The 14,199-nt window shown below is 33.3% G+C and overlaps 1 long non-coding RNA gene across 1 annotated transcript in view; it reads left to right on the top strand.

The window, feature by feature from the left end:
* The first annotated feature begins 555 nt into the window (after positions 1-555).
* Positions 556-14,199, top strand: part of LOC145288018 (uncharacterized) — a 262,452-nt gene continuing 248,808 nt past the window's right edge. Inside the window, exon 1 of the long non-coding RNA XR_013869252.1 lies at positions 556-687. This is a non-coding gene — a long non-coding RNA (uncharacterized LOC145288018). The remainder of the gene's footprint in view (positions 688-14,199) is intronic.

Raw genomic sequence — 14,199 nt, 5'->3', positions numbered from 1 at the left:
TGAATAGCAACGGCGGCTTTAAATTTCAGACTTAAGATAGGATGGCCATGAAATAGGTAAGCAGACGAATTTTTTGAAATCTGAAGTCACAAAGCAGGCGAACGATTTAAACGCTCAAACAAACAAGCAAGCTAATTTGAGTTTTATAATTATACTAAACTACCCGTGACCCGTTGGGTCAGTATGTTATATTAGCTATGGAATTCATGCATGAGCGTGACACTTGTTACGTAAAGAAAATATTTTTTTTGACAGCGGCCGCAGTTTTCTTGCAGAGCTAGACTTTCGCAATACGAAAATGCGGCTATAATGTCAGAACTCTAGCACCAATTGGTCATTATTTTTATTTTCAAATACAGACAAAAGTTAGTTTTGCATTAACATATTTTGTTCCTTAAATGATTTATATGTTTTGTAAATAAAAATAGTTGGAATTTATTACATATAAAAACATTTGTTTTCCTTTTTTAAAATAGTAATCTCGACAAAAATAAAAATAAAAAGTGGTTGACATTTTTAATATAAGGAACAAAATCATGTTTACACCGTTTTGCGATTTGTTCATTTCTACCACATAGACGAAATGCTCGACATTTTTTAGAACAAAAGCATATTATTAAGAAACCCTAACAGATCGAGCGATTTTATCGAAAACGTTTTGTTCTAATCACGTGTTACTTTTAATAGGTAACTGAGAAAACATTACATCTTTTATTCAACTTAAAATGTTTTGTTTTTATTAATTTATTTTATTTTCGGCATTTCTGCAGTATACGGACGGCGGCAATGGTGGTGGTGGGGGGATAACTCCAATTTCTTCTTCGTCAAATACTGCAGCAAATAATTAACAAACAAGATTTTTTCCGAACACAAAAATATTTGAAAACCAAAACATTTATCGAATATATATATATATATATATATATATATATATATATATATATATATATATATATATATATATATATATATATATATATATATATATATATATATATATATATATATATATATATATATATTGTAATTTCTTTTTCTAATTATATAGAAACATATTTCCGGATTAATGGCATCCGGACGGTTTACATGGAAAAAAAAAATCTTTCCTAATCGTGTAAAATTACGTATTTTTCCGAATAATCGCTTAAAAAGTGAAAATTAAACATAATTTTCCTACGAATCGAACGCCGACGATTTTTTTACAGCCTTGTTTAACAACTTATGAAGAATTTAAAATATTAAATTTGTTAAAAAAAAATGGATTTAATATGTGTAAAAAATATGACCGAATAGATTCAAGTATTTGCTGTTTAAAAAACAACAAAAGAAAACACTATTCAATGTAATAGGAACGTGTGCATTTACCGATCCAGATTTCCGTTTGGCATGTACAGATAGAATACACGAGTAGGCCAAGCTATGGTAAGGGCAATCAGCTACTGGAAAATCGGCACAATAAGAATCTAAGCAGACGACTTTTAAAAAATTGGAAGAAGAAAAAAAAGATTTTAATCACGTGCTCTAGTTATAAAGGGCCGCATTAGTTCCATGGTTATTAATAGTGTATGTGGGATAACTCTGTCCAATTGTCTAAACGTTAATATTTATGCGCGCATGTGCCACCGGATGTCATAAACCGGAAAGTGGGTTACATTACTCGTTACAAGATCATTTGAGTTTTATAATTATATAGATTTTAGAATTATATATATATATATATATATATATATATATATATATATATATATATATATAGTGATTTCATTTATAAAGCTCGATGTAACTAGAGAGCATATACAAATAAATAACTAAATTCTATATTCCAAATTTCAAAATGTTGGCCATTTTATCGTTTATTTCTTTGAGTGCGTTGCCATGCACAATTTTTAACAGCAATTGTTTAGTAGCGCAAAATCATTTATGGAATTATTATGTCAATTTTTTAAATTTATTCCGACCTTAATTCATCAGAACAAAATGAACTCATCAACTATAAAAGAAAATGAAGGAATATGGGTATGGTTACAAAATCCAAAATTGGAAGGCAACTTGCAGTTATTTTTTAATGTGTTACGCCATCTTTTAATTTTAATGCAGCGTCAGCAATTATAAATTCATGTAATTAATAAATTGTATTCATATTGCTATATATGAACATAAAAATATTTTATTTGATATTTTATTAATTTTTTTTATTTATAATTAGTCTATATTTATTTACTTAGATAATATTGATATCGATCAAATCTATAATGTATGCATTTATGTTTATTTTATACGAAACTATTTTCGAAATCTATTAATTTATCTACGATAATAATCAATTGTACATACATGTGGTATATTTTTCCTGTATTCAACCAAGACGTTGGATTTTCACATTATGTGATGACTAGAAAAATGGTTGAATCATTTTACTGCTCCAGTAGGTGTCTCACTGCCGAATCAATTCTCTACCTATATAAAAGCCAGTAGGTGATACCCTTTGCTCTTCCCTGCAACATCTTTCCCATAGAAGAGATGCTGCGAGCCTGTCTCTGCTCTATCGTTATTTTCATAGCAAGTATTCGACTAAACTCCAATCTATGGTTCCCCTTGCCAAACTATCACAAAAAAACACTCGACTACCTACACCCACTATATACGATATCCCACACTCTCTATCTGTGCCTGAATCTGAATGCAGATTCTATATACAAAGCTTGTTTTCCAGAACTGCCCGCCTATGGAACACTATTCCATTGATCTGCTTCCCAGTTTAATATAACATGGTAGCCTTTAAACCCAATATAAATAAGTTCTTTTTGAGCCGTCTCCATAAATAATCAATTTACAGCATTAGCGATTACTACACTACCACCTATCATTCATTATCTCTTATCCCCGAGTGGCCTTTAGGCCTTGATAAGTAGTAATCCTAAATAAAAAAGATATATAAACTCTTACAAATGTATACATTCAATATCTATCTATCTATCTATCTATCTATCTCTCTCTCTCTCTCTCTCTATATATATATATATATATATATATATATATATATAACTACTTCATTTATTCACATAAATTTAATATACGAAAGTATAGATTTATGCGTAAACTTTAAGTATTTACTTCAAAGTGCTCAATACGTAGGTAGAGCTAGTTAGTAATTTATAAAATATATATGGCGATTAAGCTACACTGAATATTCTGCGTTTCATCCAACTCCTATAGTTGGATGAAACGCAGAATATTCAGTGTAGCTTAATCGCCATATATATTTTATAAATTACTATATATATATATATATATATATATATATATATATACATTTTTTTTTTAAATAATAGGCGGAAGTTTCTCGAGAGCTCTTTCGGCTATCATCTCTTCAGGAGAAAATCGATAGCAAACAAAATAATATCGTGTCGAAAAATAAAGAGTTCTAATGGGCAAACATATTTTCAATTTTTCAAAAACTGAAATTGAAAATAGAGTTTTGTCTAGAGGTTTAGATTTTTGTATTCCCCCTACGAGTATAAATAAAGAGAGAACACTTTCTGCCTTTGAAGTTTTGTTCTCCCAACTTAGACATAATGTTCCAGATTCCCCGGAAAAAAATTGTTGGGATGAAATCTAATTTAGTTGCTTTAGCTCACCGATATAGTAACATTCCTGTCGATCATAGCGACTTTGTCTGGAACATAACGCAATTTAAAACCATGAAAGTGTTAAAATCTAATACTGATATTTATATGTGCAAACCAGACAAAGGTGCAGGAGTGGTGATTTTGGAAAAATCGGACTACGTTGAGAAAATGGCAGTTATTCTCAATGATGTTTCGAAATTCCGTAAACTCGGCCCCGTCGAGTTGACGGATAATACTTGCAAGAACGAGGCTAAAATGCAAAGACGTTTACTTGCATTATTTAAAAAGAATGTTTTTTTGCAAGGACGTCTATGACAGGATTAGGCCCTCTGGGTCACAACGTCGCAGAATGTATGGTCTCCCCAAAATCCATAAGCAAGGTGTTCCACTGAGACCTATTTTATCAATGGTTGGTTCAGCACAACATTCTTTGGCTCAGTGGTTTGTGGAAATTCTGCAACCTGTGCGCGAGTTATACACCACGCATTGCATCCCAGATTCTTTTCGGTTCGTTGATTGTGTACGTGGGCTGGATTCAAATGAAGAGACGTCTTTTATGTGCTCATTTGATGTCTCTAGTCTCTTTACCAACATACCGTTGGATGAGACTATTCGCATATGTACCGACGCTCTCTATGATGGTCGCCTGACTGCTCCACGGTTTCTAAAGAGATTCTTATTGAACTCATTTTAATGTGCACTAAATCCGTGGAGTTTAGTTTTTGTGATATTATGTACTGTCAGGTCGACGGGGTTTCAATGGGGAGTCCGTTGGCCCCAACTTTAGCGGATATTTTCGTCGGGTACTATGAATCCGTTATGTTTAATTCTACAACTAAACCCACTGCATATTTCAGATATGTTGACGACACTTTTGCTATTTTTCCATCGCAAAGTGAAGCGTCGATATTTTTTAATAGGTTGAATTCCTTACATGGAAAGTGAGAAGGACAATTCGCTTCCTTTCTTGGATATTCTTGTTGAACGCTCAAGGGGGGGGGGGCTTTCTCACTACAATTTATAGAAAGCCGACATTTACTGGCCTATACGTGAACTGGTTGTCTTTTGCACCAAAATCACGTAAGGTTGGCCTAATTAATACTTTGGTGCATAGAGCCCTCATGATTTGTTCGCCTAACAGATTAGACGCCGAACTCGATAAGATCAGGGAAATATTCATCAATAATGGTTATCCTGTTGACCTTATTGATGACTGTATTTTCAAAAAGGTTGCGGATTTTAAATCTCCTAAAAAGTTTGGACCCTTGAAATGCCTGGTTTATTTAAAATTACCGTGGATTGGGGAAAAGAGTAATAGACTTTCCAAACAGATTCGCAGAAGTATTTACGACTGCTTTTTTCTGTGTCCTTGCGTTTGGTATATACTACGAGACCTGCTTTTCCATCTTTCCGCAAGGATAGTTTGCCTTACATCCAAAATAGTAATGTTGTATATCAATTCAAATGCCAGCGCGATGCTGGTTATGTTGGGCGAACATCCTTGCACCTTTTGACTCGTGTAAACCAGCATGTTCCATCGAAGATCAGACAAGGGAGGATGGGGTCTGGTGGTCTCCCTCCTTCTGCAGGCTTGGACTCTGCTATTGGCCAGCATTTGGTTGACAACCCGTGTTGTGCCGATAGATATAAAATAGATTGGTTCGAGGTGCTACATAGAGCGGACTCCAAAAACCATTTAAAGATTTTGGAGTCTGTCTCTATCGCGGTGCGTCAACCTTCTTTGTGCCGGCAAAAAGAAACATCAAACGCATTGTTTCTCTTTGGGGAACTTTGAATCTTTTCTCCCGCTTTTTTTTCCTCTCCCTCGTTGTGCCAATATTTTAATCGTTTTTAAACGTTAATAAATTTATTTTAGTATCTCCGTACTTTTGGCACATTTAATAAGTTCCCCATTAGAACTCTTTATTTTTCGACACAATATTATTTTGTTTGCTATCGATTTTCTCCTGACGAGATAATAGCCGAAAGAGCTCTCGAGAAACTTCCACCTATTATTTTTAAAACTAGATATAAATTCTGTACCTCCAAAGATATATATATATATATATATATATATATATATATATATATATATATATATATATATATATATATATATATATATATAAAGGAAAACGCTGATAAAAGTAATATCACCAGATTAATAACGTTGGAAACGCTATATTTGAATTTGAATTAACTATACTTCATTTATAAAGGGAGATAACCGCCATCTTTGAAAAATGGTACTCAAATAAAAAAAAACTTTTATTGTTCAAAGAGAGGTAACCACTAATTATTTATAAAATTAGTTATTTTTTATATAATGTTTTAAACATAGTAATATTAATACAATCCATAATAGTAATACTATTAATCTTTTGGGTAGTAATTAAATAATAATATTATTTATAATAGTATCTATAATAGTTATAGAACTAATATTAATAAAAAATAACATAAATTAAAAATGAAATAGATAATAAAATGAAATAGAAAATAATGGTAAATACCAAGTTAAAATAATAATAATAGTAATAAAACTATAATAATAATAGTTAAGTTATAAATTATAAATGTTTTAAATAGATCAGTAATAAGAAAATTTTATGATTTATGGTGGCTTAAATTTGTACAAATTTAAACCAACGTTTATGAATGCATCCTGTAAGAATTTCGTCTTTTAAGTTGAAGAGAATGGATTTAGTGTCATTATATTTAAAAATATTAAGGACTTCATATCTATAAAGTGTGCAGAATTTGTCACTCGGCATATATGGGAATTATATTTCACCTTTTATTTATACGAATCCTTTAATTTAGTAAGCTCAATGTAACTATAAATAAATGACAAAAGTCTATATTCGAAATTTCAAGGTGCCGTCCATCTTACCCGTTATTTTTTAAGCATGTTGAAATGTTCAATTTTTGAGAGAACCTGTTTTGTAGCGCAAAATCATTCATGTAATTATTATGTCAATTTTTTAATTTATTCCGCCCATAACTCATTATTTGAAGCAAATCTTTTTTTTTTATTTTTTTTTTTATTACATTTTCACCCCAAACAAGGCACATTGCCACTTTGGTGTAGGGGGCTACTATCAGGGGAAACATCTACTGGGGTACTATGTAGGGATTAGGGCAGCGAGATGTTGGTTCACGTTGCACTTGAACTTATGCATGTCAGTACAGTTGGGGAAGCAGTGACCCGGAATGGAATTCCAAAGTCTAGCAGTTCTGGGGAAGAAACTACTGGAGTAGAAGGATCTTTTACATCTAGTGATCTCTAGAGTGTGGGGGTGGGATTTTGCAGCTTGTCGGGTCTGTCGAGGGTGTTCACGTCGTGGGGGCACAAGTGCTTGCAGTTCTTCAGAGCATTCACCATTATAGTACTTGTAGAACAGGCAGAGGGATGCAACGTTTCGACGATGGGACAGAGGCTGAAGTTTTGATGCCAGTTTAGGGCCTATCAGATTTGCGACTCTCTTTTGAACCCTGTCAAGGAGCGAGAGACTAGTAGCCGATGCACCGGCCCAAATATGACAGCAATACTCCATACATGGGCGAATAGTGGCCTTATAGAGGTACAGGATACTTTCGGGTGTTAAAAGTTTTCTAGCACGGTAGAGAGAGCCCACCTTCCTTGCAGCGGCCCTGGTAATGCCCTCGATGTAACTGTTCCAACTCATGTTTCCAGTGAACGTTAGGCCAAGGAGCTTGAGAGACGTACTCTCAGATAAAGAGTCGTTGGCCATTGCTATAGGTGGTAGAGAAGGTTTCTTGTAATTATTGAATGAAACCAGTTTTGTCTTGGTGGCATTGAACGTTACCATCCATTTTTGTCCCCATTCCACTACTGATTGGAGGTCATCCTCTAGTGTTTCTGCCATTACTTTAGATATATGTTCGTTTGTTTTCCTGTCGTGCCTGCTATAGAGTGTGGTGTCATCAGCATATATCCCCATCTCAGAGGCAATCATGAATATCAGGAACAGCAGAGGTCCCAGGATAGATCCTTGGGGCACTCCCGCATTTATATCATATTGTTTAGATGTACGACCGTCGAGGACAACCTGGATTTTTCTCTTATCTAAGAAGGATTTAATTACGTTAAGTATTCTACCAGTGATACCGTAAGATCTAATCTTCCTGAGGAGACCCTCATGCCATACCCTGTCAAAAGCCTTAGATATATCTAGAGCTACCTCAAGGTCTCAAATATTTTGGCAAAAAGTGGGAGGAGGCTAATAGGGCGATAATTTAATGGGTCAGTTCTTTCGCCAGAATTCTTGAAATATGTAAAAGATATATCAGGTAATCATTAAATTAAATGTAATACTTAAGTTATAATAGAAATGTATAAAACTCATATATAAATATAGATTAATTTATATGAAAATTGTTTTAAAATATTAAGGTTTAAATAAATAATATAATCAATAAATGATAAAAATTGAATAAATGAATGAAATAAAACTACTAAATGGGAAAATAATATTGACTAATACAGTTGATATTTATAAAATCTAAAGAATAAAATTAAATTATATAATGGGAGATAACTCAATGTAATTATGAAAGTAAATTGTCTCCATTGGACAAAAATATAAAAAATGTATTGGAAAAGAAATTTAGAAAGTTCTCGTATTGTTGAAAAAATGGTTGATTAACACTAACTAAATGGCAATATCTGTTTAAACGTAGAAATATAAATAATAAATATATTTATTCTTGTAATAATGAAGGTTACATTATGTATTACAATAGCTTTGCCTCTACCATTGAGATAAATTTATATCTGCAGTATTTTGAAGATATGGTTACTATGCCCATGCGTTCACTTACAAAGTAAAGGTTGGTTGGCTATTTATCTGTCTATTTTCTCCTTTTGTCTGGCTGCAGTCCGTCAACCCTTATATATATATATAACATCGTTTCCGAAACGATCGTACAAATTATTGACTTTGTTGTTGTTCCTTCTTATGAAACAGATTTTTAATTTTTAATTCTAATTTGAATTTTAAATTATCGGTCACATTACTATATATATATATATATATATATATATATATATATATATATATATATATATATATATATATATATATATATATATGAGCAAACAGTTAATAAAATATGTTAAAAAACACTTTGAAATGAGTTAAAAACATATTTAATCTGAAAAGGAAACACTAGATAAATGGATAGTCCTTAATCCGTGGAGTTTCGAAGAAATACTTTCCTTCTCATCAGAGGGCAGGGATTAGCAAAATGCGGGATCGGATTTTGCATGCAGAAGTATTTGATGAAACAAGTAAGTCAAAGATCTTACTTGAAAACAAAAAAAGTGAAGCAGAGGGAATATGGCGAAGAAAAAGGTGATTACACATGAATGGATAGTCTGGTGGAAGATAAAAAATTCAATTACGGTAAAATCCAAATGTAAAACTTGAAGAAAGTTAAAAATTCTTTTAACTTTCTTCAAGTTTTACATGTAAAACTTGAAGAAAGTTAAAAATTCTTTTAACTTTCTTCAAGTTTTACATTTGGATTTTATCGTCACTGAATTTTTTTTTTCTGAATTTCTACTTTTTTTTTAAATTACAGGTTTCGCATAATTTTTATATGCAAGATTTTAATAATTTCCTTGCTCGCAAGAATGTTTAACTTTCGGCGTAACATATTTTTTTTTATATAATAGTGAACAATAATTAAAAAAATAATAATTTATAAACAGGAACATAGAAAAATAATTAAATTAAAAAATGGAAAAATTTATACAAACGTTCAGATGTATGGATGCACGTCTGGGGAAAAAAGAAAAATATCACACCCCTTCCTCCCTTTTAATTATATGACATCATATTCACAGACTGCCTGAAATTTTGGGCCTTCGTATATTCCGTGTATACAAAATTTTAGTTTGTTGCGTTTTGCGAACGGCAAAATCACTCGGTTTTGGGCTAATTAATTTATGTTTTGTACAAACAAGGTGTTTTTTTTTAATTTAATTCAATATCTTATGACTTTACTTTACTAATTATCTTTGAAATAGACCCAGAAAACTAATATTTATCTTTTAAAGGATTTTTACAATGAATTTATTTAACTTCAAAATTTAACTGAATTGAGTGTCTCGCCGTGAAAACATTTTTCATAACATTTTTTCATGTGTACAAATTTTTTCCCCCCTTTTGGAAACTAAGTTTAGTCCTTAATCTGTCAAATACAATCAAAAAGCAGTTGGAAACCCACAAAAAAATTATGATAAATCGGCTTTCAAAACTAGGTCCCCCTATTTTTATCCGCCCATTTCTGCCCGTACCTAATAGGGTATTCGAACCCATGCGAAACTTTATAATCGGGTTTTAGCCGGAGAAAATCGGTGCAAAAGTGTGAAAATTAAAAAAAAAAATGAAATTTGCAAGGTGAAATTCGAACGACCGCATTACGAATATACATGCGTGATGTAATAGCTATTGGTTCATGTGTTAATTTTTAGCCTTTTAGCAAACATGTCTTCATAGCTCAGGGACTAACGTCAAAGGAAAAATAAATCGTAAGCTAAACGTTTTTGGTTTTGATTCTCGGTAGTGGCGCACCAGTCAATTTTTTAAAAACTTTTAAAATCATTACTATATACTGGGTCCAATATAATATATTAATAAATATGAAACATGCATTAATTAAAATATCGCATGTGCTAATAAGAACGTCCGTTGGTAAGTAAGCCCCATTTCTGATTTTGCTAGGTACGTGCTGTTGGACTCTACTATCAAGTCTTAATGACGCCTGCCCCACGTAGTCAATACTGCAACTACATTTAAATTTTAAAATTACATATTATTACGTTGGGAGATAGAGCATCTTTGCGACAGGATACTATTAACGGTATTGTAAAGAACACAAGTACATTTGAGGTGATTTGGTTGGCAAACTTCTCACTTACTCATCCTAACCATGGTAAACGGTGTCGGATTTTTATCTTGCTTCCAGATAAGTTCGACGCTAAAGTAACTAACCTGAAAAAAAAAAAATGACAGCATGGAATAAAAAAGGGGGAAGATAAAGAATGAAATATAAAAGTCTTGCTTTGAAACGAAGAAGAGATTTTATTCGCAATAAAATTAATTGCAAATTTTTCCCTTTGCGGGCATTAAACTTATGAAACGACAAAGTAACATATTATGAAAAAATAACACTGGTTCTTATAATGAAGGTGTGTGTATCCATTAACGAATACAATAATAATATTTAAAATAGTATCTCCTAATCACACTCGCATATGAAATTAATTTTAGGAGCGTACTCACAAATTGAAAGCCAGTCAGGCACACGCCTTTTTCTTTTTTTTTGAAAGTCCTTTTAGAATTTTCTCTCCCTCCATGCTTGCGTTCAAACCGTAGACACACAGATGGATTTCAGAAGCAAGACAGCGTTGCTTGTCCGTTTATTTTTTTTTACCGGGTTTTCTTGTCACGTAAAATAAGGTATTTTCTTTAAAATAATTCCACTCCTTCTAAAATACGTGTAAAACCGTAGTCACGTAGATAGTTTTCAGAAGTCTGTCTCGTCACATACCCGGGAGTTCTTGTCGGGTTTTCTTCTTTGAAGGAGGCTCGTCAAAATTCCATTCTCAACGCCGGGCAATGAAACAAACGTCCAATCTCCACGTCAGCGGAATTTCAAAAAAGGGCGAAATACGCGCTGGGCTCGTGACGTCATTACGGAGCTAGCATTTCTGTTTTCTCCAAATTAAAGGGAGTTTCGTACAAACCCAAAATGTACGAAACTAAAAATAAAAAAGATACAAAATACAAAAAATCATATATAAGAACCAGATAAAAAATAATAAATGTAAACGGGGGGATGCACCATTATTGGTACAAAAAAATTCCAACAAAGGATGTAAATCGTACATTTAGTCACCGTACTGATTTCTATTTGGGGAAAACAGTTATTTTCCTTTTGGTGACTTACCTAATCACATAGAGGGGTCACCCATTATTGGATAAAATGTCAGTAATAATTTTCAGTTCTTCATCCAGTTTTGTATTAGAACAAATCATAAGGGCTCGATGCGTTAGGGTTCAAATTAAATTAATTTTTCGTTTGGTAGAGCAAAACGAATCCCAGAGTGTATACATTTCCTGTAAACGTATGTTTACAATATATTAATGTAAGGTAATTTAAGGAAGTTTTTGTTGCCAATACATCAAGGAAAACTAAAGACGAATTACACTCTCCTTCGCACGCATACTTTAACGCGGGATGTATGCTATTTAATAAGGAGAAAAAATGATTTGCCTCCATTTCATTATAAAATAGGAAAAATGTTTCGTCTACATATCTAAAGTAGACTAACGGTTGTATGGGTCTAGATAATAACTGTTTCTTATGGAAACCCACAAAAATATTGTTAAAGGTAAATTCAACAGATATAGTGGCAAATTTCATCAGCTAAACAAATATGGTTTAAGGAATGGGAGGAGATGATAACTGGCTACGATATGAAAGATCAGCGCAGTATCCAAAATAGGGACGCAAGTAAATAGGTTACTAATATCATATGAGCACATAATTTTCTTAGTAACCTAAGAATTTTGCATAAAATTCGGAAAATAAAATGAATCTTTTAAACAATAGTTACTATAATGCTCTACTACTGGCTCTAAGGTGTTAAAGATCCATTTTACGACCTTGTGTTGGGATGGCCTTACCATAGAAAGAATGGGCCTCAAGGGGATATCTGCCTTATGAGGTTTGGGTAGACCATATAACCTTGGGTGGTTAGAGTCCGTGGGTCTCATGTCACGTGGTTCTAATCTATATTAGAAGAAAGTACTCGGCTTTTTACCTATTTGAACAATTGCTTTTGGAATTTTTTAAAATTTTTTCTCATTTCCCACTTTTAATCATGAACATAAAAACGGGGGGGGGGGTTCCTGTCATGATTGCAATAATGAAATTTTGTACACCACATAAAATTATGATATATATATATATATATATATATATATATATATATATATATATATATATATATTAGGGTGGTTTTAAAGTTTTTGCGGTTTTTAACTTTTAAATTCAGATGCAAACAAAAATTTATTGATCTAAATAGGCACTTCAAACACACTTTCGCCCATGCAAAACAAAATATATATGCCAGAAACGTAAAAACTTGCGTTCTAGTGGCGATGAAGTTACTGAAGGCGTTTTTGATATTGCTCAGGTTTTTTAAGCATTTCTCATGCAGAAATTTGTCGAGATCCTTGAAAAAGTGATAGTCGGTAAATGAGAGGTCTAGAGAGTATGGTGGATGAGGCAGAGTTTTGTAGCTCAATTCGTTCAACTTCTGTAGGGTCGGTTTAGTAACGTGCCGTCAGGTATTGTTGTGGAGGAGAATTTGTTTTTTTTAAACTAATGCTGGGTATTGTTGTTGAAGTTCCTGATGCATTCCATCCATTTGTATTTCTCCGCCGTAATGATTTCACCTGCATTAAAAACCTGTAATGAATGAGATCGGTCACAGACCAGCAAACATAAGCATGACTTCTTTTAGTACAATTCTGTGGTTTCGAGAAGTGTTGTGGAATTTCGTTGGCGTCTAACCACTGAGCTGAATGTCGCCAGTTGTTGTAAAGAACCCACTTTTCATCGCAAGGCACAACCTGGTCGAGAAACGGTGTTATAAAGTTATATAGTGTTTGAGCAGAAGCAGTAAATAATCTGTTATCTGCCGATCTATTAGTTTATCTATATAATAAATTCCACAGCCAAACAACGCCGCAGCCCACAAGAGCCATGACAGTCAACGAACTGGGAGTCCAAGGCTCGAGTTTCGCCCTCATTTGAGCTCATCAGTTAGACACATCCGAACTCAGGATTCAAAACCCGAGTTCAGCTCAGTGGTTAGACTCCAACGAAGTTCCACAACACTTCTCGAAATCACAGAATTGTACTAAAAGAAGTCATGCTTATGTTTGCTGGTCTGTGACCGATCTCATCCATTACAGTTTTTTAATGCAGGTGAAATCATTACGACGGAGAAATACTGTAAACGAATCCTGAGTTCGGATGTGTCTAACTGATGATCTCAAATGAGGGCGAAACTCGAGTCTTGGACTTCTGGTTCGTTGACTGTCATGGCTCTTGTGGGCTGCAGCGTTGTTTGGCTGTGGAATTTATTATATACAATCTCTCACATTCTGAAAATAGTTTATCTATCTATCTATCTATCTATCTATCTATTTATCTGGTAAAGTAAACAAGAGAAGTGAAGCTATGTTTTAATAAAGTTATGAAAGCATGTCAGACCTTGTCAAACTGTGAACTGGTCAAGTTTGCACTGGAAGGTCTGAACAGCTGACCGGTAGGACGTGTCATCTGTCACGTGTTCGGGTTTGCTGGAGATAGTGTTCAGTTGGATTCCAGACGTCAAACAGAGCGGATGGGTTAGATGGGTCCCCCCCCCCGAGAGGAAGGTGTCGTGTCTCAAAATGGAGACTAGAGAACCCCAGATGCCAGAGATACTCATTTTCCATTCTTCTCCGTAACAACACCTGGAAAG

Source organism: Euprymna scolopes, chromosome 11, assembly GCF_053919585.1.
Source record: "Euprymna scolopes isolate OS-2025 chromosome 11, ASM5391958v1, whole genome shotgun sequence".
In the NCBI taxonomy this organism is placed as follows: domain Eukaryota; kingdom Metazoa; phylum Mollusca; class Cephalopoda; order Sepiida; family Sepiolidae; genus Euprymna; species Euprymna scolopes.
Note: the sequence above shows the minus strand (reverse complement) of the source record. Positions and strands in the feature narration are given on the sequence as shown.